Raw genomic sequence first — 24495 nt, forward strand, 5'->3', positions numbered from 1 at the left:
GAGTGAAGCTAAGCACAGCTGGGCTTGGATGGCGCGCAGAGAGAAGAGCTCTGGGGAACAACAGACTGCTGGAGGAAGTGACATCGGTGAGCGCTCTTCCCTCTCGGCCAAACAGAGGAAAAATGCTGCAGTGATCGAGAGACTGTGCTGTGGGATACGGCAACTTTCAAATGAGTAGTACTGTACTTGCGGTCTCTGCAAATCTGAAAAATCCTAGAAATGCCATATCAGAAATCCCAAACAGGTGTGGAAGTTGACAGGTGATGAGACACACTAAGATCTAACATACATGTTCATTTACATTAACATACATATTCATTTACATACATATTTATTTACAATGTGGGCATTACCTTTATTCACTGTACACTGTGCAAGTAATTTTAATTCTAACAAAAATGGCCTTACATTAAAATAACTTTAAAGGAGAGCAGAGATCTTTTTTAGCTTTAAACCGACTGATTAGTTTAAACTAAAACCAATTATTGTAACTAAATGGCTTCATGCACAGCATAAAGGCAGAGCTACAATTTTATATCAGAATCAATTAAAATGAATTAGCTGCTATCGGGCAATCCATATTCAAATTGGCATGCTTGTTAATAGTGCAAAACAGCCACAGACAGGTTTGAAGTAATTATGGAATGAAAATGAGTTCTCTGCCTTTTGTGTTTGGAGATCACTGACCACCCTGTTTAAATGTGGAGTGGAGGGGACTGTCGACCGCACTCTGGCTAATCATGTGCAAGAGGGTTGGTCATGTGGCTCAACAGAGGACATCGGCATCATGAAGACCTAACCCAGGTGTTGGGAGCAGGGGCATGGATCAGAGCACGCTTGCAATAAATCTGCCCTCACCTCCTTTGTTAACCTGCTCTTAAGGGGACTCTAGACAGCGCTGAGGTCACTGGGGGGTTGATGGGTAAGGGAGGGGGGGGAGGGGGGGCTGCCCCGTTGCTCAAGCCCCGTTCTCCTCCGCTGCACAGATGAGTGCCATGGGGCTTGGGGCAGGAAGCAGCGGCAAGCCCAGACGGAAGAAAGAGCAAATCAATTGGAGCAGTCAATGCAGTCTGTGTGGTACATGCGGTCGGGTCACATCAAATGACCGGCACCAGCCCTGATCCATGTGCAAAGACATCAATGAAAGGGAGTTCCCGGGCCTGACAGTCCTGCGAATCACAGGTTTCCTCTGTCAGCCATATGTGCAAAATGGTGATGTTCTCTCAGGTGTGATTGATAATTGTATTGGAAGCTTCTATTTAAGGGGATGTATTACAATGCAGCATATTACCTGTAAGCACTGCCACCATGACATTCTATTACTCTGGGGTTCCTCTGACACAAGGCCAAACTGACCCGAGACAAGGAGCATCTTGCACTTGTGATTGGTGGTTCAGCACATCATACATCAATGATCAGTGGGTTACTTAATCTCATGCTTTATGGATTACCTTTCTCTGGTATAGGGGGTAAAACATCATTTATCTCAATTCCATCATTTGCAACTGCCAGAATAAAACAAAGCTTGACCAAACACAAAATATGACTTTGGTTAATTCACAATAATTGGTGTAATAACAGCCAAATATTTCCCAAAAACAATTACAATGTAAATATATATTTTTATGCAACCCACAGGCTGAGTTTTGTAATGTGTTTTGTATATGGAAACAGCTAGAACCTAAGAACAAGTGACAGGGGAGCATAAAGCTCAAATATACCCTGTAAAAAAGTGAGTTACAGTGAAGTACTGGCAGTGTGGATTTAACGGTTTGAAAGCGTGGAACACGCTGCACCCACAGGAAGACTGACGGGTAGCATTAAGCATCACCAGATATCAAATGCTTTCCGCAGATGTATTGACGCCTGCAAGTGTGTCTTCAGAGCTTTCTGCCTCTACTGTCAAATAGACGCTTACAGCATTTACGCCCATTTTTTAGCCAGCTCGTTAACATCCTACCCCATCAAACCACCGGACCCCAGCCCAATACTTGGTGTGCAAAATTAATTATGCTACAGAAAACAGCTTTGTAACATTCCCAGTAACTCTAATTGGATTTATCCGGTATTTTCATTTTCCAGAGAGGAAATTTATACCGCTCAAAAGCACTCAGCAAGAATGCTGGAGGCTTTTCGTCGTGATTTATGAGTTCGGTGTATAGTTTCATACTCTCAGAGTGCCTTTATTTAATTGAAAATAAAAATATAAATATATGTAGAGTCTGTGCTTACAGGAAGGCCGTTTGCGCTGTAGGTCTATTTTGGATAGGGGAGAGGTGGCTTCTGGACCCGTGTGTGGTTGTAAGTTGACTTCATGCAGTGTTAGTATTCGTAATGAGAGACACCTTCAAATTTATATACAACTTACTAAAATCACACCGAAAACGTCATCGAAAGCACCCTCGCGCCTGCGCGCTCCAGCGGATGCATGGAGCAATGTGTTAAATCACTGATTATTCCGTAAATACCACGACCTGAATATCATTAAAAATAGATGGATACAGTGTTGGACAATCATTTAAAATCCAACATATTCAAAATTTTGTTCATTTAACATGTCTTTGTAACCTAAGTGGATGCTGGTGACTTTGAAATGTTTAATTGCTGCAGTTGAAACGAAATCAAGAATCCAACAAGTGCAGGGATTTTCTGTCCTCCACAACATCAAAGCTGTCTGCTTTAAAGTCTTCACTACTGAGGGTATACATAAAACGAGAAGAATGTTTAATGGAACACCAAAAGGTATGATAATAACCTCTAATGTCAAATGAATTTTTGTACCGTGTCGCAATGTCTAAATGTAAACAGTCCTTGGTTTATTAATGTATGTCACAGTTACTCACTTCCAAGTTGATCTGTTAAAAAAGATCCAGAATTAATCTAACGCAAACTTCATGCAGTTTAAATGAACAAATTCAAATCATTCAAAACACGGGCCGCAGGGTGGCGCTGAGTCACCGTGGAGTCGACTGTTCTCCGGCACGTCCCTGGAGAACTGAACAGATGCAAGATATTGAACATTTTCGTGGTCCAGAACCTGCCTTTCGTTCCAGCGACAGCGCATCGGACCATACAGCATCTCCACCACGGCACTCCAAAAGCAGTCTCAGAGGACGAAAAGGAGGCTTTCAAAACAAAAGGAAGAGGAATACAGAAATGGCTGAGCGTTTTGTTTTAACGCTTGGCATAATTTGTTAACGCGACATGGTAATTGCTCGTTGATTTCAAGTTGTCAACCTTTTTTACGACGATGAAGTACTAAGAGCGAACTGCAGCGGCCAGGAACTTTGCGAGGCCCCTCGTCACTTCTCACCTGTGCGTCCGAAGTGGGAGTTCGGTGGCGCGGAAGATAGCGACATAATTGCAGACTTTTCAGGATTCGGAGCTTGAATATTTGGGAAAACTTAAAATTACATTCCGAGTTCCCAGGTGATGTGTGTCGTGGGAGCCTTTTCATGTAAGGGAAAGGATACTTCTTGTCGCTTTATTTTCGACAATGGAGCGCTAATGAAAAGGGTATTTTCGTTGGATTAAGCTGCAAATACCGCACCAACAGGTACGTTTAACATGCTGCCCATATCTTATTTTATCGACTAAATTGTATTGTATATACTGGCAATCGCATCAATGCCATTAACCTCTGATGCGCTTTTTCCATTGTAATGAAATATTCAAAATTAATTTGCCTGCGTAATAATGATGGCAACAGACTAGATAAATACAACATTGACACCTAAGCAATAATAAGAATAACGAAACAAATACAGTTTCTGTGTTCTCATATGTTCATTTTAACTAATCTGTCTACCCAGTATAGATACATAATTGATATACCACACAACACTCATCGGGTTATTTTTTTATTTTTTGGGTAAACTTGTATTGCATTTATTTGTTATTAGAAATTCACAGCTGAGCGAAATTATAATTCAGCAGCATGGCTATGTTGTAAATACGATTTGTTCTTGACAATAAATAAACCAATTCTTGGGTGGGACGCTAAAGACTAGCGGAGTGGCAATTGCAGAAGATAAAGTCAAAGGATTCTAAATTTTATCTACTGCATAGTATTGGACAACACAGCTGTGCTGGTGCTGTATGTTAGAGTCGTCGGGAATGTGTGCAGAATACAGCAGCTGAATGAATGAATTTGTAGCTAGCGAACAGAAGTCCGTAAAAAGAACAGAGAATACCTTCTCTCAAACTGGAAACCTAACACTGGTGTTAAAAAGTCGCGTAGTTAGCACACAAGACAGGTAAATTAACCCTGAAAATGAGCCTATACAGAGAAACGGGAGTAGAGTTCCCTCTTCTGCGTCAGGCGGAAAACAAATCCTACTTAGTGCGAAGTGTCTCAGCTATATCGTAATATGCATTAGGATGTTGTTGGTTTGTTACATTTTCAATGGGAAATAGGCTTGCGCTGGACTTTCATAACAGATTTAGCCTACAAAATATATGGTAGGCGCGATATTATTGGGGAACGCAAACACACTTCCATTTGTTTGGATAACATTTTCATTACCCGCAAAACCATTTGAGCCTTCCCGAAGACTTAAGAATGGATCTCCTATGCAGTGTGGAATTATATTTGAATGACAGCATTGTCTGGGGTATTGTTACATATTTAGAGTACACGCGCACTTACAAGACTGAACAATATATGTTCATTAATCATGATGGCAATGCAGTCCCGAAACTGCTACTGAATTATATAGTTGGGCGTCTGTGCGCGAAGACATTGCGGCTCACAGTTGTGACTGCTTTTAAGCGTTCTCGCTGATGGCATTGTTGTTACCTGAACTGTGATCCATCTGTCTTGAGCATAAAGACAGATTTTAAGTCACTTCAAATGAGTTTTCCGTCCACGAGTGTTAAGAAGCTAATATTTTACTGTACAGTACCTGTCCATTCGGGAAAGAGAGTGGCATTGACTGCCCTTATTTAGCTGCCCTTTGCGATTCGTGAAAATGGACCATGCTAAAAGATTTATCCATAGTAATACAGCCGCACAAAAGGCAAGCCGTATGCTCATTCTGACGGTGAAATTAAGTATTAGGAAAATGTTTTACCGTGACTTAATGAAGCCTCATATATTTCATTTAAAATCTATGGGTCGATGGATACTGATTTTTTTTTTTAATCTGATTGAATGCAGCTGTAGTTGTGAAGTAGCGGAGGAGTAACATTAATAACAGTAGCAGGGTAATAATAAAGATCCATATTATGAATGATATTGTTTTCTTCTATTGACCACAACATCATTCCCCAAACAACAGTAAACAATTGCTGATGGTCTGACCTTAGGTTCCTGTCCTTTACAAATGTTCATCTTTCACATAGAATACATATATTGAAAATATACAATATGTATTCTATCTAACAATATACAATTATGATTGTATAATGGTATTGTATCAACTGGATAGATTGATATGAATATTAGAAATGTATTTTTAAGGGAAAGCTATGCTCCAGCCATAGTATTAATTTATTGATTACAAGGAACTAGACTTCACATTGAAATGAATAGGACTCTCTGCGTTTTTTATTATTATTACTATTTATTTATTTTTTTTGTGTGTGTCATATTAAGCCACTGGAACTGAAGCATTGTGAAACGGTTCTGGGGGGACTTAAGGTGGTCTCCTCGATGTGGGACTGCAGAGCTGAAAACACACACCCTTATCTACAGACAGCACATCATGTGTATGCTCATGGAAGTGCACCGACAAGCACGGTGTGTGCATGGACACACTGCACCCAATCAGTGACCACACATTTAGAGGGGGGTCAGTCTGCGCGTGGTGCGCTGCTGTGAATGTATCATTCCCAAAAAGCTGTTTAGGGCCTATGCCGTTATATTTCACTCAGTTCAGCACCACATCTGAGACATGTAACCTTTTAAAAACCCCGAAGACCCATGAGGGGCTGGCTTTATACTTGCAAATTGCCATTGATCGCAAACTTGTTAAGCAAAATGTGGGTAATGTAAATTTGACTTCATTATTTTGAGTTGCCCCGTCCTGATTTTGCTAACGCATTTTGCTGAGGTATACTGGAATTAAGTGCAATTAGATAGGTTAAACTCGGGAACAAACAGTGTGGCTGTAATAAAAAAAAAACATGAAAAATGTAATAATTATAGGCCTCTGCCTCCTCCAGATTTTTTGAAGGACTGGGTGGGCTGCAGAATGGGAGATTTCATGTGGAGGAAACAAGGTTGGACTGCAAATTGACAGCATAATTCTTCCCTCACAAAAACGGCAATTTAATTTCTCTTTGGCAAAAGCCTTGAAATACTCCATCATAGCAGTTCTCTAATAAACGCAGCTGCTGTGTGGAAGCATTGAGAGGCGAGTGCTAATTTTGTTTGGGAACATGAATAATAGGCAGTGTTTAAGAAGAATCACCGCTGGCCCAACTTGTCAACTGGATCCCCCTCATTACCTATAATTTCCCACTGTACTTCTTTTCTCTCTCTTTCTTTCTTTTTGTCTCTCTCTCCCTTCCTTTTTATTTCTCATTCTTTTCCTCTCTTTGTCTTTCTCTGTCCCTCTCTCACTTCCTCTCTGATTCTGTCTTTTTCTTTTCCCCTCTTTTTTCTCTCTCATTCTTTCTCTCATTCTCCTTGTTTTTCTTTTTTCCCTTTATTTTTCCTCTCTTTTCTGTCTGTCTCCCTCCCTCTCGGTTAATCCTTTGTCTATTTCTCTTTCTTTCTCTCCTATTTTTTTCTCTGTCTCTCTCCCTCTCTCCCCATCTCCTGTTTTTTTTTCCCTTCCTCTGCCCTTCATCCTGCTGTAACGCATTGGCACGGTCAGCTTTTTTTGCAATTAGTGCCATCATCACATTTCGACCTGACGAACGGCGGAGGGGTAATAACCTTACGGCTCCTATTGCGTGGTGATACAATTCCGTGGTGATTAATTGGAGTCCCAGGAGAGCCAGCGGAAGGCTGTAGCTCTCTCCCTCTCACAGCCCTGACAAGTGACCTATTATGTTGTTATATGGATGGCCGGCAGTAGCCCTTGAAGCTGCCTGTATTCCAGTGTGCAGCGAGGATTTTATTACGCGGCCGTTATTTGTGGGGACTGCTGATGGGCAGGGCAGAGGCCGGGCCCGGGATTATTTCGGATCCTGAGCCGTGACTGTCTGCCACCTCCGCTCCGTCTCCAATATTCCCTCGCCGGTGGGGGAGGCGCGGCTTGGAATATGTGGGATTGCAAAGAGAGCTTGGGTTAATCTTGCCACAAACTGCACATCATCGCCAGGTCGGCCAAAGCAAATATTCACAGCGCCGGATCAATACGGAAAAGCTATTTACCCAGTTGATGTTTTTTTTTAGATGGAGTACAGATTTCTTATTTCTTTGCCATCCATCCTTTTATTGAAGTCCCTCCTGGCGCACTGTGTATGGGTTTGTTAGGTAGCATATGAATGTGTTCACCACATGTCTGGACTTAAGCAGCAAGACCACAGAAGTGGGCATTATGAAGCATGTCATGTCAAGTTCACGCACAGCATCTCTGTGTGGTCCAACTTCAGCACGCAATCCAGTTAATTTGATGTAAATGAAATGCAGCATAGTGGTTTTTCTGTATCCAGGCTTTTAGGTCATATGCAGATAAAAATGCATGGATGAATTTGTTCCATGTGCTTCCTTTAAAAAAAAAACACATGATGCAGATTCATCTCCCTGCAAAATGAAAGGCAAAATCAGTCTTAATTCAAGTATACTATTTTTGCACCATTTTGATATCTTTTGTCAGCATGTGGCAAATATCCAAATATCCAACCAAATGCTAACAGCTGCTAATGGCTGGAATACAGTAGCTAATTTGACTAATGTCTTCTTTTGCAATTTTTTTTTTCAACTTCATCCTTCAACTTCTCCATCTGAGAAATAATTCAGCTTTAAACCCCAGAAATGTGTGTTGAGTGACCACGATCTCCCCAGAGATCCAGCTGCTGTGGAGACATTCATAAAAGAAAGGCCTATTTTTTCACTTAAATCCATCATTTTACATGGAAGGATAACAGCGCCATGCCCCCTCCCTTCCGCCTCCACTCCCACCCACGCCACACATTTAAGGAGACTATGGGCCTGTGTTTGCTGACACCCCCCCCTCCCCACCCTGCCCCCATCCCCCCCCCCCCCCCCCGCCCCATCCTCTTGCTCTCTCCTCCTCGTCTTCCTCTGGTGGTTTGTCAGAGGGCTGGAGCTCAGGATAATTGCTTTGAAAGCAGCTCACTGAGGGATTTCCTGCCTTCCTCTTCTGCTGGCCCTAGCAGAGATTTCTCCTCTTAATGCCCAGCAACCGCCCCATTCCTTCATCCCCAGCCTTTCCCGGGATGCAGGAAGGGCCTGAGCTGAAGGAGCCCCTATCCTCCACCCCCCTGCATGTCCAAGCACCAGTCACTGCCATCTCTCCTCATTAGCCAAGATACGAAGAACCATCATCCCGGAACCTCATGTCATTTGATGGGAATGTTCTGGATACCTCAGGTCCACCCAACCCCAGGACCTAAGCCTCCTCCCACCACCCCCCGCCCAAAACGCCGTCAGAATTAATAGCAAATGACCAGGGACCTGCGGGCCTACCTGTAGGAAAAGCCTTCAGGATCCCGCAAACCTGTCCTCTCACAAGTGTCTCTAACTTAAAGGTGGAGCACAGAGGATTTTATGATTTTGCTCAAAAGGCCGGAAAGGGGGAGGGAGAGCATCTGTGTGTAGCTTGGTGCGTGGTGCGACTGCTGTTCGCTGAACTCTGAAGTGTCATTTTCCAGTCTGCTGCGAAATTGATGATGAACAAACAGATATTCAAATGAGCATGCAGATGGGACTGTGTATTTGTTCCCTGTGACGCCACAGAGCCCCTGAACTTGCCTAAAGTCACTGCCTTGTGATTGTTCCATTTGGTATCCTTTACCTAGAAAAACATCTGAAATCATTTCTATAAACAACAGATAGAAACTGAGAGATAATTTTGTAGTGACTCTTTAGGACCTCTTTGGGATTTTGGACCATATTCATTCCATCACTTCCCACAGCCAGGCCCAGAGCAAAGGAACACTTATGAAGGTGTATCATAGGTACTGTGTTTTTGTGGTGCACTACATGTGACATTTTTTTTTTCAATTTTTTCTCTTTGCCAAATTCCCATGCTTGGATGGAGCCGTAATTCATTAACTGGTCGGCACATTTACACATTCTCACTTAAGAGGGGCCTGTACAGGGCCCTATTAAACCTTGTATCAGATCTCTTGTAGCGCGAAGCCTCAGAGAACCCAATTAGCACAATGTTTTATTTTCTCATGTTGTTTTCCCATCAATCCTGATTGGCTCATCTTTTATTCAGTTTACATATCTTCATGCCCTTTAAGAGTCTGAGATATGACTGAGGGGCAGACGAGAGCGCATCTGGGTACCGCCACAATGCCGACAAAATGGTCATCTATCAACAGCGCCGTGGTGACAGTTGACTTTTACACTCTCATAAATTGGGCCATTGTTGTACTGGTGGAGTATATCTCGCACAGAGAGATAATGGTAGTCAGACATCGGCGGACTGACATTTGACACGGCGCTTTTTAGAGCTGTCGCCATGATAAGTTGCCAGCTTAGAACCAGAAATCAAACGTTTCATGATCGTTTTATCGACTCAGTGTCACGTGGTAACCTGAACTATATCCAGTCACTGCACAGGATGAGAAGAGAAACTTGGGGCATTTTCTTGGGCCGTATATTAACCCTCAATGCTTCTACATTTCAGACAGGCTAATCCCTGGGGAATTCATAACTGTCACACATCACAGACTGATCACCAGTCTGAAATGGTAAAAGGGCTTTTGGTTTGTCTTCAGATGGCAGGGTCTGTGTAAAGGGCACGGTAATTTTTGATTAATCACTATACCCTGTAAAGGGCATGGTAATTTGTGATTAATCATTGGGTCCCATGTGGTTTTTTTTCTTCTGGGGCAGAATCTTGGGAACTTGGGAAGATTTACAGAGGGGAAGAAACAGTTTGCTTCCACCCACGTTTCCATGGCAAATGCGCATCCATTTAAGAGACATTAGGAATCATCCACACAGCTTGATGCTTCCGGGGGCCTCTGTTCCAGACTTTGGGGGGGGGGGGTGTCAGGTAGGAGCCAAGAGGGAGCTAACATTTCGGGGAAGGGGTATAAAAGCACCATAGAGAGCTCAAAAGGAATTTATGGTGCCGCACTCGCAAAACAATTGCTTTTCGGGGTTACACACTTTTCAAATCCCGCCACGTCCCCAAGGCACTCTGCTGAAGCGCTTCGGGAGGCGGCCACCGAAATAGATCCGGCGTTTTATCACTCTCTTTTTTTGTCTTACTGGACGGAAGATTAAGATTGCCCTCACAAAAGAAAGAGGGAAAGCCAAGAAAAGGAAGGAAGAGGATGAGGGGGAGGCGAGGGGGGGGGGGGGGGGGGCGGTGAGAGAGAAGACGCTGCGTGCCCAAGTGATGGAGAATGGCTGTCAGCCATGCTGGGAGGAGGACTTCTGAAGTGGGTGTCTGTGCGGGAGCTGGCAGGAGGATCCGGCTCTCCGGTATTACTGCGCTGTGTTTTCAAAAAGCCACCGGCACAACGGATCGCCAAATTGACCTGCTTTGTGGCAGAGAGGATATGGCAAATCCCAGGTGCTTCATCAAAGGAGAAGTGAAGTGCCGCCGAAGCAAATGGCGTGTGTGTGTGCACGTGCGTGTGTGTGAGCTGTGTGGTAAACAGGACCTTGGATCTTTGTTGCATGGAGTCTTATTGTGCAAGGCCTGTGGGTCAAACAGTGAATGAAGATAAATGGTGGAGTTTACAGCGAAAAAGGTCTAACTCCTTTCTTCCTGTTAGTAAGTGACTCAACACCTGGCTTAACTGGATGTAATTGTCACACAACATATAGATCGATATGCCAATCACAAAATAGCCAAGACCTTTATTCAATCTGCCCTCTATTTTGTCCTTAACCTTGAGTTATGAGCATGTAAGTGTAACATGATTTTCACTGTCCCTGAACTCATAGTGGTGCGTAGGAAGTGAACACAGTTAGGAAGGCTTAAATTTGTTGTGGGTGAGAACACACTGCACTATGGTTAGGTCAGGTAGAAAATGGTCCTGTCCGTTTAAGTGTTGATGAAGAACAGAAAGGCCAAGTTATAGGGGATCTTTTTAGCCAGCTGTGACCTGCAGCAACCACAAATGCTATTGTGGCATTAAGCTTTGGCTCTGAGGTTGTGGGCGACTTCATTGTGTGCGTTCAAATACCAGAGCCTGCCACTTCAGTTTGCAAATGTCTTGAATGTGGTTACATTTGAAAAGGAATCGTCCTAGTTTCATTTCATTCCATTGGAGACTTAACGCCTGTTCCTCCCCGGGTCCAAATCCTTAATAAATGAGCTCCTCTGTGCCTAATTACACTAGTAGTGGTCTCATTGTTGTCAGTGGGTCTGGTACTGACTGCCAAGCAAAAAATAGGTCTTGGCAACATGTTCAATCCAGCACCCAATGTTGAATATTCAAAACAGCAGAGCTGCTCAACCGTTTTCAGTGATGATTTGTTCAAGGGCAAATCAGAAAAGGCTCCCCTGTAAGTGGGTGAATGCCGTGGCGTTACGAAACGGCGATTAGCAAATACGGTACAAGACGAATCGAGTGGCCACCCGGCCTGAAACATCGAGTGGGTGCAGGCGCAGGGTCACAGCGCTCCGTTGTGTCAAGGTCAGAGCATCCCGCTTCCTGTGTGCCATAAACAGTGCGTAAATGACTGGCTGCCAGCCGGGCCTCGGCTGCAACCGGCTGTAACTGTCACAAAATGCAGGAAGGATGAACAACGGAGTGTGCGGCTGTTGGCTCTCCCCCCCGCCTCACGATTCCTCACGTGACCTGATGAGGACTGCGGGTGCTCTGTTGAGGTGCAGCCATGGAATGTAACCAGATTTGTTTCCTCATGTCAGTGTGGGGGTGGGTGCAGTACAGGCAGAGGGATGTAGCCCATTATCGATTTGTGCGTAAAATCTTGTAAAACTCCCATGATGCAGCTGTCGTCCAGCGTGAGGCTGTGCCGACTGGCTGCAAGCGCGCGCACCTGCCGAGACCAGCTTCTCAGCGTAACATTTCAAGTTTATGTGGCGTTGCTTTGAGGCACCCCGTAAATGGCCTTTCATGTACTTATTGCTGCGAGCCAGATGCTACAGTGGGTATTACTGTGGTACATCATTTTCTCCAGGCTACTGTATGAACTGCCTTTTATTTACCGGGGTGAAAAAAAACACAGAGCTTAAAAGAGCCCTGTGGGATTCAGCAGCTCTCGAGGGACGTCTGAGAGTAACGGCCTTGTGTTTGTGCGTCTGTGTCCATGAAAGAGAGAGAGTGTGTATGAATGTTTTTTCACCACTCCATCAAATTTTTCACCTTTCATAGGAAGTAATTCAATATCGGTTCATGTTATTTAATACAATGTGAATATGACAGTTCTGTAGGGTAGTGTCTGTACATAAGTGTATGTGTATGTGTACAAAAGCGTGTGTGCACGTCTGTCTGTATGTGTGAACGTATGTGTGTGTGTGAGTTTGTATGGATGTTTGTGTGTGTGGCAGGCGCTGTATATTAGCATGTAGCTTCAGCATTGATCTTAGCTTTGCTGAGCGGGAGTCAGAGCTGGAGAAGGAGACAGAGCCAGAGTTGAAGCTGGAGCTGGAGGCAGACTCGGAGCTGGCTCAGGTAGGATGCTCCCGAGTTACTGCAGTGCAGTGGAGGGAGTGGTTAGCAGCATAGCAGAGTTAAGCAGAGATGCTCCCAGTCCACAGTGGTGAGCAGCCACAAAGCAAGCGGGAATGCATATTCATTACCCGAGCCGAGCAGCAATTAAAAAAGGTCACCGGGCAGCGATAATTAGACGCATTCGAACGGAAACAAGAACGGAGGGATATGCACCTCCATGCCCTCCCCTGCCCCACATGTCACCCCCTGGCGTGTTAGTGACTGCCTCGGTGCCCCCCACCACTCTCCCCCACCTAATCTGCAAACACCCTTAAGGAATGTGCCCACCCCAGAGCCTGCAGGTTTACTGGAGAGAATGCTTGCCATTTGGTGTTGACAGAACGCAATAAGAGGCTGGGGTTTTCTGGTGGTAAGAGTGTTCTCCTCCAGCCTTCTTTTCTCTCCGCTCTTTCTCTTTCTTTCTCCCCCTTTTCTTCCTCTCTCCAGCTTTCTCTCGGCTTTGCCCGTTTCAACATGTATCAACAGTTTCTGGCAGGGCTCGTGCCCCAAGCAGCCATCCTTGCTGTGTTTTTTGTTTTCCGTGGTGACAGGAATCCTGAACATGCCTGCAAAAGGAGAGAATTAAGGCTGGTGGGAGGCCTTTAGCTGCAGTGCCAGTTTAGGGGCGCAAGGCAGTCTCTTCTTTGTGTTTACACACAGTCAGTTTCTTGGTGGTTCTTTGTTTTTCATTTTTTTTTTTTTGCTGTCGAGCTCCACCTCATCTCTGTAATCATTAGGTTGCAGTTTGAAAATTGCAATTAAAGAGTGTAACTAGAGTCAATGTTATTGGAAAAGCTTGTTATTTTTGTCAGTTGAAAAAAAAAATCAGAATCTGAAAACAAAAGCAACCCCTCTCTAATTATCATTGAAAGAATAAAATGCAGTAATTATACAATTACTCCAACATTTCCTCACTTATTCAATGGAGGAGCACAGATATGTGCTTCAGCTCTCAACTATGTCTTCCAGGCTGAATTCAAATTAAACTGTGCTGCTGGTTTTGACCAACATTTCCCTGGTGATTTGGCCTTATCCAATGGCTTTGTGGTTTTACATCCATTTTTACACTGTAGCCAGCCTAACAAATAAGCATATTTTCAAGCCCCTTTCTGGAATTAACTTGAAAGAAAGCCACTGTCGAATGGATTCCCACTACTTAATACAGTGAAGAAGATGGTTTTGGAATTGTGGAATCCGGGATCTTTTTACTTTTTTTCAGTTTTTATGCCTTTCATTTAAAATATAATAAAAAGCTGTTTCCAGTCTAGTCCCTTTTGGTTTGTCGATTACCAAACACAACTGTTTACATTTCCCTTAATCCCTTTGTCTGGAACACTTAAGCATTCATGCGGGGTCAGCAGTGTGGTGTAAGGGTAAGGAGCAGGATCCATAATCCAAACGTTGCTGGTTTGAGTCCCAGATGGGGCACTGCTGTTGTACCTTTGCCCAAAGTACTTAACCTCATTGGCTTTGGTAAATACCCAGCTATATAAATAACATAAAAAAATTGAAATGAAATGTAAGTCACTCTGGGGAAGCATCTGCTAAGCAGAAATTTAATTGAGTATAAAACCATATTTTAATTCCTTGGGCTCTGGCCTGCACAGTTTAGACATTCCAGATCAGTTCATGAGCAGATCACTGGCAGTATAACAGCTGTATTATCCATAACAGAGAAAGGCATATCCCTTTTCAGCTCTTCAGTTGGCAGCTGTCACCTCATTCACATGGTCTTGTAACGATCCAAATACAGCAAACCACCAAATGTTGGTGAAATCAATATTCATGTTCTGTAATAATTTAGAAGAAACAGATCAACACCTTTCCCATCAAGCAGAGTGTCAATAACATGGAAACCATGCAGCAGCTTTGAAGAAGTGTGATCTAATCTGTCCATGTACCAGTTAAAACCACCATGATGCAACTGCTTCACTGGATCAAAAAAAAAAAAAAAATGCAGTATTGATCTAGCATACTCATGCAGTCCACATGCTTAAATGATTAAGTTATTAACTGAACTCACCAATGATACAGGGACGCTGACCAGCATTTCCTAAAATATATGTTTAAGTTGTATGTAAATCAACATTCAGATATCTAAGCAGCTAACTATGCAGTGCCTTGTTGCACAGATTGCACAGAGTCGCAGTATTTTAGCACTCAAAACATCTCAGTTAATATGAAGTCAGCAGTACACTTACATGTATCCAGTGATGTAGTTGATGTATTAAACAATACGGATGTGTCAAGAACACGACTGATTTCTTATGAAAACGGACAGATAAAATGCACATTATCATCACCGTCGTCATGGCTACCACCTTCATTATCATCTTCATCAAATAGATATTATAAAGCAGACGTGTTGATCAGATCAGTGGCGTTCTTTTTCATTGTTTCATAGCATACTAAAATGACAAAACACTATAGAACAAACTTACAGCAAATTCAGATTGTTCAATATTCCATGAAATCAGAATCATTGTATTGTTTGAATAAAAAAATAAAGACTGAGATAAAAAAAAAAAAAGCAAAAGTCAATATTGTTCATGTAGTAAAGAAACCCAGTGTTAGTCTCTGGTAGATGTTTATTTAATAGTGTTGAGCTTTTGCAGCAGATGTTAAGCTAATTTGCACCCATTTTGTGTAAGAAAACAAATGCAATGCTGGAGTCTTGGAGTTTAACAAGGTGCAGAAGGAGTCACACACAATAATCACAAACTCCCGTAGTGTGAAATGCAGGAAAATAATGGGAATGGCATTAAACATACTGTGGTTAATGTTACGGTGAGGGTCATGATTCTGTGGAGCATTTATTGATGTGGGTTAGCAGTAATTTACAACCCTTGTTCTTTGTTCTTTCTTTCTACTCGCTGAACTGCAGATGCTTTGTCACGACATGACAGGGTATTAGAATGGACTACAGGTGGAGTGCCAGGCCAGAGACCCCCTCAGTTAGCTGACTTTGTGAGGTGTCCGGACTGCAGCACAGAGATCTGTCTCAAAGCTGGCAAGGGGATGAGGAGAGACTCCCCCCCCCCCCCCTTTCTCTATGCCTCAGTGCCACCTCTGAGATGATTTGATAGAATACATTTTTTTTTGGAAGTGTTGGGAGGCTGGTTTGGACACGCGTCTGAGTTCTCGGATCTGGGCCAAAATTAGAAGTGCGTCGAGAAAGACAATTTCATTTTTTTCCCCTCTCCCTTCCATCTCTCCTAGGTGACTAATTCCTCCTGGGGTTTCGAGTTTTGTACAGCAACGGCACAATGAGAGTGATCTTGTCATGTAAGTGAAGCCCTCTATGAGCAGGGCTGATAGAGGAGCATGCCACATTCCATCTCCTATTTGAATGTCCCACTATTCCTAGCAGGCATCACTCCTGTGGTCACTTGGTGTCTATCTCTAGGCATATCTAAAAAAGTGTGTCAGTTCAATCATTTAGTTAATTTGCATACAAATAGTTATTCATAGCCACTTCTGACGGTATGAAGAAACCTCTCTCCGCTGGTTCTGTCACAATTAAGTCTTTCTCACAAGTACCAAAACAAAAGCCTGTGTAATCATTCATGGATTACAGTGCTTTCTTCTCATTGAGCTTCCTGCATATTTATTCTGTTTGAAACACTTTAATTAGAACATTGTTTGCACTTATAATTGACAGTTTTTGGTATCATTTGAAAACACAGGGGGGCTTCCTGCCTTGTTGAAATTGTTTGGGGAAAGATATTCCATCACCGGTACGGTTGGGATGTCTCGGTGATCATTGATGGTTACCTGGAAGGAATTCAGAAGGGCTCCAGAGGGAGGGGGAAGTCTGTGTTGATCAGAGAGACAGCTTGCCCACTGAATTGAATCACTGTCACGCAGACTGAAACCGCAGGATTTTGTATAACTCCACGGGCTATCGCAGGAGCTGGCCTGTGTATGATGTGTCTGATTTCGAGAGAAGCTAATACTCTAAGGCATGGGCTATTGTAAAGCAGCACTTCGCCTCACTTCAAAGTCTAAAATCTCTAATTGAATAAAGTCAGTAATAACAATAATGTAATGTCCCAGAAAGCATTAAACTCACATAAACAGATTTTCGCCAGCGTTTTAAAGCAGGAAATGGCCCATGGGGGTTGGGGGGTGGTGGGGGGGGGGGGGGGGGGCAAATTACAGCTGCGAGAGCTTTGGCTGTTGCGTTTATTGACTGGGTTACCTGTGAGATATCGACTTTACAGCAGTTAAGTGTTGAACTATTGATTGATAGACTTAGAGAGGGGTCACGGATTACAAGGAGACGTGGTGAGCGTGGTTATTGTCAACTTAAATTTGTGCTACTGGCAAAACATGACTTGCTCGCTTTAATCTTTTTACGTGTTTAATTACGATATATTAGAAATGTAGCTGAAGGCTTTGGACATGATTTGCTTTAGTGATAGTGTGACTTGAGTAACTTTCACAGAGCAAGGTACTTGTGCAAACTGGGGCACCATGGAGAATTCAGTTTGGATTCTTGTGTACCATGGAGTTCACAGCCAAGACCAGAATAGTGCATATAGACTGCAGTATATACTGTAGAATCTGAAATGCGGCATGGATATGAGTATTTCTAAAACACGCAGGAGTGGGAGGCCCTCTTATAGGAAACACCACAGAGTCCACTGATGGTGCAAAGGTCCGCTCACAGAATACTGCCCAACATGGTTGGAAACTAACCTCCAGCGTAGCCTTTTGTTTTTGTCATATGGCTTCCTTGCAAATCAGCCACCGATTACAAATTGAAAGCTGTTTTTTAGTTTTAAGTACTTGTTACCCATGAGTATGTGAATTTAACAGCTAGAAATAGGTTTGGAAATAGATGTGGGATTTAATGGAATAACTCTGTTGACCTCAAATGGCATTCTTATAGTTCACCTTTTTTTAACCACCACACCACTTCACATGACATTCTTACAGCGTATCTTCTAATGGAATCCTAACAGCCATGAGAAATGTGTGTGCCAGGCTGGGTTAGGTGTCGAGTCAGGAGCTGGCTGCATCTGCCAGTCTCTCTTAGCCAGCACACTGCTGTTTATCCTGTCGCAGAGCTGAATTGCGTTCTGTGTCACAACTCGTCTTTGACTAACGAAGCAAGCGCTGTCAACACCGGCCCAGACTTCCGTGGCTATAATTAGCCGCATTATGGAGATATTTTAACAGCAGTCCATTTGCCCGCATGTGTCTTAAACCCCCCTGTTCCTAATTCATTTAAACTTTTAAAACATCGGAGTCAATTATTAATGTTCGGCAGCGGCCATCTCTTCTTCCCTGGTACCCAGTGGAGAGAGCGTCTGGGCGGGCCCGCGGCCTCCCCCCGTCTCATTAATTGATGCCACAGTCCTCGCTGGAGGCCTAATGCACTTTCTTTACTTGTTTTTTTTATCCTTCCTTTTACCTCTATTTCTTCTCCAAACACTTTTTCTTTTTTCCCCCCCCCTCTAGGAGCAAGCGCGGGCGATTGGAAAAGGGTTTTTTTACGTCAGGATGTCGTCGGCCGGGATTGTAAAGTGCGTTTTCGCTCGGCTCTAGAGAGCATCGCCTTGTGAAACACGGTGGTGGCGCTGATGCTTTTAAAGGTCTGGGTTGAAGGGTGTGAGTGAAAAGGACAGGGTGTTTTTTCACAGTTATCTTTCCCACCAGAGTCCTCATCTTCCTCTCCTCCCTCCTCAGCTAGACTGTAACCATATTTAACATCTTTTCAATTTTCCCTCTTGTGCCTATGTCTCAGATATGCAGGAGGCTGGGCACAAAGACTGAACAGAATAGACTGTCATTTTACCAGTTTAACTGAAGCCTTTTTCTGTTCTATGCACTGAAACCTAGGGGAAAAAAAGAGTCTTTACGTGATCCAGCCTTTGGTAAAAGGCCCCCGATTACAACTAGGTGAGCTTGTAGAAAATGCTGGCGCACAAAGGCCTTCCAGAGAGGTTTTGCTGAGGTCTTGAGCACTGTATTACATCTGAATGAAGAATCAATTCAGAAAATATAGAGGCAATTATTTTGTCCCCGGCACACTGATAAAATAACAGCAACCGAGCCAAGTGAGAAATAAATAAATAATTAAATCGGATGAATAAATGTGCTGGGGCAACTGCTTTTCGTGTGGGAGTTTGGCAGCCTTAGCCACTCCTGTGCGAGGCCTTGTAATTAACGAGGTGTGTAAACTTAACTCCTCATTAAAACGGGCTCTGTCTCAGCAGCCAGAGATACAGGTATCTCTGCTATGATATATTTTTTTCTCTCTCTTCCGAGGGACTTTACAGTTTTCACAGTAGCTATAAAAAAAGTTGCATTTTAAACAGTGTGAAGCGTGCTGAGCGTGAATGTGTGATAAAAGATTGATTTACAGATAGACCAGTGTGTGAGTCGCGAGGCGCTATCTATTATTCAATGATCGCGCTGACATCGTGGAGGAGCTATTTCTGGGTTTTATACCACAGGCTCCCTCAAGACTGCGATTAAATTTTTAACCTTGAATGGAGCAGCAAGGCAAGCTGTATAGACAAGGGCACTGGGTTAAATTACTGGCCGGACCACTGCTGCTGGACCCCGTGAAGGAACTTAAGAAGGAATAGTGATAGATGCTTGCTTCAGTCCCTCCCTCTGTGTTGGTGATTGTTTGCTGCTCTCGGCAGGAAGTCAAGCATGTTTTCAGTTCATGAAATTATCATTCATTGCTGTAAAATGAAACCAAGGTGCCATTCATCACATCAAATGAAATGGCAAATGAATCCACCCTACTGAGACCGACAGCGTGGCGTAGCACGGTAACCCGTTTCAAGTACTCCTCCTCTCAATAAATCTAATTAGACGTTACCCTCGTTCTGCACTCCCTCCTTTGGAAACACAAGTCACAGAAAGGTTTTTTTTAAAGTATGAGGCAATGTTAAGAGTCGTTCAACTCACGCTTAATAATTAAATGTTTCAAGACTTTCAGGCATTGGTGGCATAGCTGCATTCTGAAATCTGTGACAGCTTAAATAATGTACTCCTTATTCAAACCCACTTTCCTCTGATCCTATGAATAGCCCCAAAACAAATGATAATGATGATGATGATTATGATTACTATTATTATCACTATTAATAAGAGAAATGTAATCCTGTTTTAAAATGAATTTTTAAGATGAGATCTCTTGACATTTTCATGTGTTTCATGGTTTCTGTTTGAGCAGTGCAGTGCAATTGTGGCATATGAAGGTCCACATAATCTCCACAATTGGGGGAAGGTCAAGTGGGTGTAAGGTCTTCAGAATGCGTGGCTAATTGATTGATTCGAATCACTGTCTGCGGAGACTTCAGCCAGTTCCTGGCAGGAAGCGGGTAATGCGCCATGTGCGTTCTCTCCCATGAGTGGTCTCCCTTGGCCCTTCCGCGCTTTACCACACTCACGCATCTGCTCAAATATTAATCTCTGGTGACTGGCCCGGAGGAGCTAGCCGCAGGCATCTCCCACGCTGCTCAGTGAGGGTGGGCTTCAGGAGTTGGAATCCGCTGCAAGTCTCCGTCAAAACAGCAGAGCTGTGATGTAATCAGGAGCATCAGGCTTTCCACAGCAACGCAGTGAAGTAATCCCCTCCCTGCATGCTCGCAGGCTTCTCTGACCAGTGAAAAGGCAGCACTCCTGTTCAGCTCCTCACTTTGAAAAATGGCCTGTATGTAGACTTCTTTTGAGTTCAGAAATAGTTGAATAAGTCACGTGAAATCCCACGAACAGGCTTTATTTAAGCATGGCTCTGTTCATGCTTAAGGTTGTTAGATTTTGCATTTACTAAGGGTTTAGTCCTTTTTTCGCTGTGGATTCCTCCCCAATGTAATCACGCAGAAGGAGCGAAAAGGGGAAAATATGCACCAGCAAAAGTAGTCCTGGGGCCCAAAGCTAGCAGGTGCTACTTTCCAGTGGTGAACAGGGTCCTGTGAAGGACAGCTCTTTCCATCCTGGAGAGCCCTGCACGTGCACCCTGTCCTCCGTACCGGCCTCGTTACCGTGATTCATCTCCATGGCGATGATGAGGCGCTGTGTTAGCTGGCCGAGGTGACAGCTGGGGTCCCCAGGCGAGCCGGCTGAGGTAGCAGCTGAGGCGGCCCCGGACTCAGCACCGGGCAGAAGGTGGGCCGATTCATCACCCTGCCGGGGCGTTCATTAGAGCGGCCTGCTAGGAGGGGGCCTCCTCCCCAAATCACAACAAACTCCCTTTAACAGGGGCAGGGCTCTGATTGGACAGTTGATGGGCTTTGTGGTACAGTGCTCCTCCTGTAGCTGGAAACCTAAGGATGCTTGGGCAGCCGGCAGTGGAAAGACTCAGTTTTGGTCTTTAACAGTGAACTGAAGGTTTGTCTTTATTTGTTGTCGCCCCTCAGAACCTGGGGAGTGGGAGTCAGTCAGCATGATGACTAAATGTGTTTTCAAAGTTGCTCAGAAGGGGGTGCAGGACTGCTTAGGACCTGGGACAGGATGTCATAGGCTGAATGCTCTATTTATTTTTCCCAAATATGGCTGAGTATACTGTGCTTTTGAATGAATGACACTGGCTAGTAGTTTTCTCTTACTAACAGGTTTCACTGCCAGTATTACAACTAACCTTGAATTGGTCTATATTTATCAGATTGCCCACCAAGCCTTTGAGTATTACTTTTTTGCATTGAAGGCACTTTTTACAGCAGTGCACAAAAAGTGCAGGCCACGATTGGCTGTCTTGACACGGTGTCCGCTATAACGCAGTCAATTTGCTTCAGAGCGTCATGGGTGAGTGGCGGAATGCTTGTCATCCGTTCTGTCTGTCATAGAGGAGGCTGGGGCTCAGAGCATGACATTTAGCCTCTGGATTGAGATAAACAACATTTGGGCATAAATAAATAAATACATAAAAAATAAAAAGTGGCCAATGATGCACGGGTATACGGTGTCCGTGGCATAAGGTGGGGCGGTGATCTCACTGAGATTAGCCCCGTCCTTGCTTCGTTGCCCGGCCGTTGTGACCTTTGGCGGGCTTTAAAGCGCCTGAGAAGGCAGGTGGCGGGAATCTGTGGAAGATTAACATCGGGCGGCTGTCAGCCGTCCGCAAGCGCCGAGGGCCGCCTCTGCTCCCCGGAGGATCAAGGAGGCCCTGTGCCTGTGGATTCCTCATCCTGCTCACCCGTGATCCCACCGTGCAACATCTTGTGCTTATCCCCGCATTAACATTTGCCCACCAGATTGAGCTATAAATGCGTCACAGGGTTATCTGATTGGGGCCTGCTCTGTTGGTGAGATGGAGGTGAGAGGGTATGTAAAGAGAAAAAAAAAAAAGAGCAGACTTTGTCTTCAATCACCACTCCAGTCCATTTTGAATCGAGAGGCACTCAGTAAGTCTTTGGGTATTCAGGAGCGAACTGAGACGGCATGGAGACTTCAGTTCCTGATGGATGTATTTGTATGAGATACAAAGAGCATTGTGAGCACTTCACGCCTGTCCAGGGGAGTCTCCCACTGCAGGGAGAGTATGCACTAATAGGGGAAATGCTTTTACTGACACTGAATCCAGCTATAGTATTATTGTGGATCAATTATCTCTTTCTCCCATCCTGCTGTCAGCCAGTAAGGTTGATGAGCAACAACAGGAAAGGGAACGGAGGTCTCTTGGGGAACTTTTAATGAATGTTTTAATCCAAAAGGAGTAGAACTGACCTTGAACACACACAGTCACTCTGTACGCTGAATCTAATGGTGACAATCTTTTCTTGTACGATCTTGCGCTGCAGAAGGAAGCCAAATGCAAGGGGAGGACAACTTGTTTACAAGGATGCTCATTTGATATTTAATGACAACACGGCTTATTTGTTTCTTCAATTAACGTGCAACAGCGAATCTTTGTTTTGTAATATTATGTGATTAAGGCTTAATTATATGGTAACTGATTTTGTAATGATTGTGTTGTGTCCCTCGGGGGTTTTTTCCCCCCAATTTTCTGCAAACTACCATTTTAGGGAAATTCAGGCGATTTTAACGGTAAACACAGCCTACAAAATGATGACTCCATTGCGCCAGTTTAGCTGATCTGCTCTCTGTCAGCCTCCCAGGAATAGATTCATGAACACACACGCTACAGTACATTTGTCAGTGCATGCTCTGGATTATTTGGGTTATTTTTTGTTATATTTTTATTTTGAAACAAAAAAACAAACTGAAAACTAACTGAAACCCTGTTGAAATCAAGACTTTGCTTCAATAGTTTATAATGGGGTTTTAACAATTCAGTACTTGATTCATTGTGTTTACAGAGCACTTTGCATGCAATCTCAGAGGGGTTTAGTCAGAGGGTGGGCCTCTGGTCCTGACCGCCACCGAAACTTTGGTGGCTTTGTGAGACAGTGGATGACGAGGCTGCCTGAAGGGGCTGACTATCTGGGGCTGGAAGCAGCTCCACTCTGTTTTTTTGACAGGTTCACAGTTGGCAAATCTCAGCGCGTTGCATGCTGATGACACCCCCTTCCTTTAATTAGGCTCCATCAGATGTTTATTATTCACTGCTACCTTGTGAATCCCGGCAACAAAACCCCGCTCCCCTTTGTTAGAAATTAGCCCAGCAATTTAATTAGTGGGAGTGCGTCGAAGGGGGTGTGATCTCATGGCACTCAATCAATTGCTGGGGAGTGAATCAGCAGGAATTCGGGATAATTGCCTCTGCGAGGCGACCTCGCAGCCCAACGCTGGGCTCCCTCTCGCAGATCTGTACCAGTGGAAGGTACAATATTAGAAATAATCCGCTGAGCAGCCCTGTGTTGAAAACTCAATTTATTGCTCGGTGGAGCCTGACAAGGTTGCCAGCTCTGTCGCGCAAATTCCTGGCCGCAGCGCTATGTCTGGAGACCCCTGATAGCTTTCAGTGCATGGTGACCCGGGCACACCATTGTGCAGCAGAGGCTCTCGGGAACTTTCGAGCGGATAGATTATCGCTGGCCAGAGTCTGGTCAGCAGTGACCCTGCTACTGTGAAGGACGGTGTTTCCGAAAAAGAAGCTGCCAAGTGTCCACCAAAGCAACCTTGACACTGTTTTCGCGTTCTCCAAAGGATCCACTTTTTGTAAACTTGAAAATATACTATTTCATTCCATTTTATTTGTTTAAGATAAACATTTCATATCTCTCACTCTTACCCCATTTCTCTAGTTTTTGATGGTCTGAGATTAACTGATTTTGTTGCTAGAAAAAATAAGGTAAACTCATTAATTCATTACATGTGTTGTGGGAAAGTCCATTACTACTTAATTTATATATTGCTGTGTCTGAATAGGCAAGCACCCTCTGACACTTCTGGTGGGGTAAGTCCCATGACCAGGTCTCTTCTAACAAACAGCAAGGTCGAATGGTTGCCAGGATACTGCATTAGAGGTCATGTTACCTTTCAGAACACACTGGACATATCAGGTTTTACAAAAACTTTGACCTTTTCACAAGTCCAGTGAAGCCCAGTTTATCATTGGAACAATTCCCTGCAGCCAATAATAAAAGTATTAAGAGTCGATGTATCAAATCAAAAGAATAGCATTTTAAGATCAAATATATTATACTTATCATAGAAATATCAAGAATGGCCACTTCCAGTCATTGTTTACATACATAGATACATACATGGGGATATAAATAACTTATATGTATGAAAATATCAGTTATTTCTACCTATTCGTGACAAAAGTAGATTTTTTTTTTA

General features: G+C 43.8%; 1 protein-coding gene across 1 annotated transcript in view; it reads left to right on the forward strand.

The window, feature by feature from the left end:
- The first annotated feature begins 3042 nt into the window (after positions 1-3042).
- Positions 3043-24495, forward strand: part of LOC118780976 (chemokine-like protein TAFA-2) — a 79327-nt gene continuing 57874 nt past the window's right edge. The window contains exon 1 of the mRNA XM_036533789.1: positions 3043-3556. The gene's annotated coding sequence lies outside the window, so the exon portion shown is untranslated. The remainder of the gene's footprint in view (positions 3557-24495) is intronic.

Source organism: Megalops cyprinoides, chromosome 7 (genome assembly GCF_013368585.1).
Source record: "Megalops cyprinoides isolate fMegCyp1 chromosome 7, fMegCyp1.pri, whole genome shotgun sequence".
In the NCBI taxonomy this organism is placed as follows: Eukaryota; Metazoa; Chordata; class Actinopteri; order Elopiformes; family Megalopidae; genus Megalops; species Megalops cyprinoides.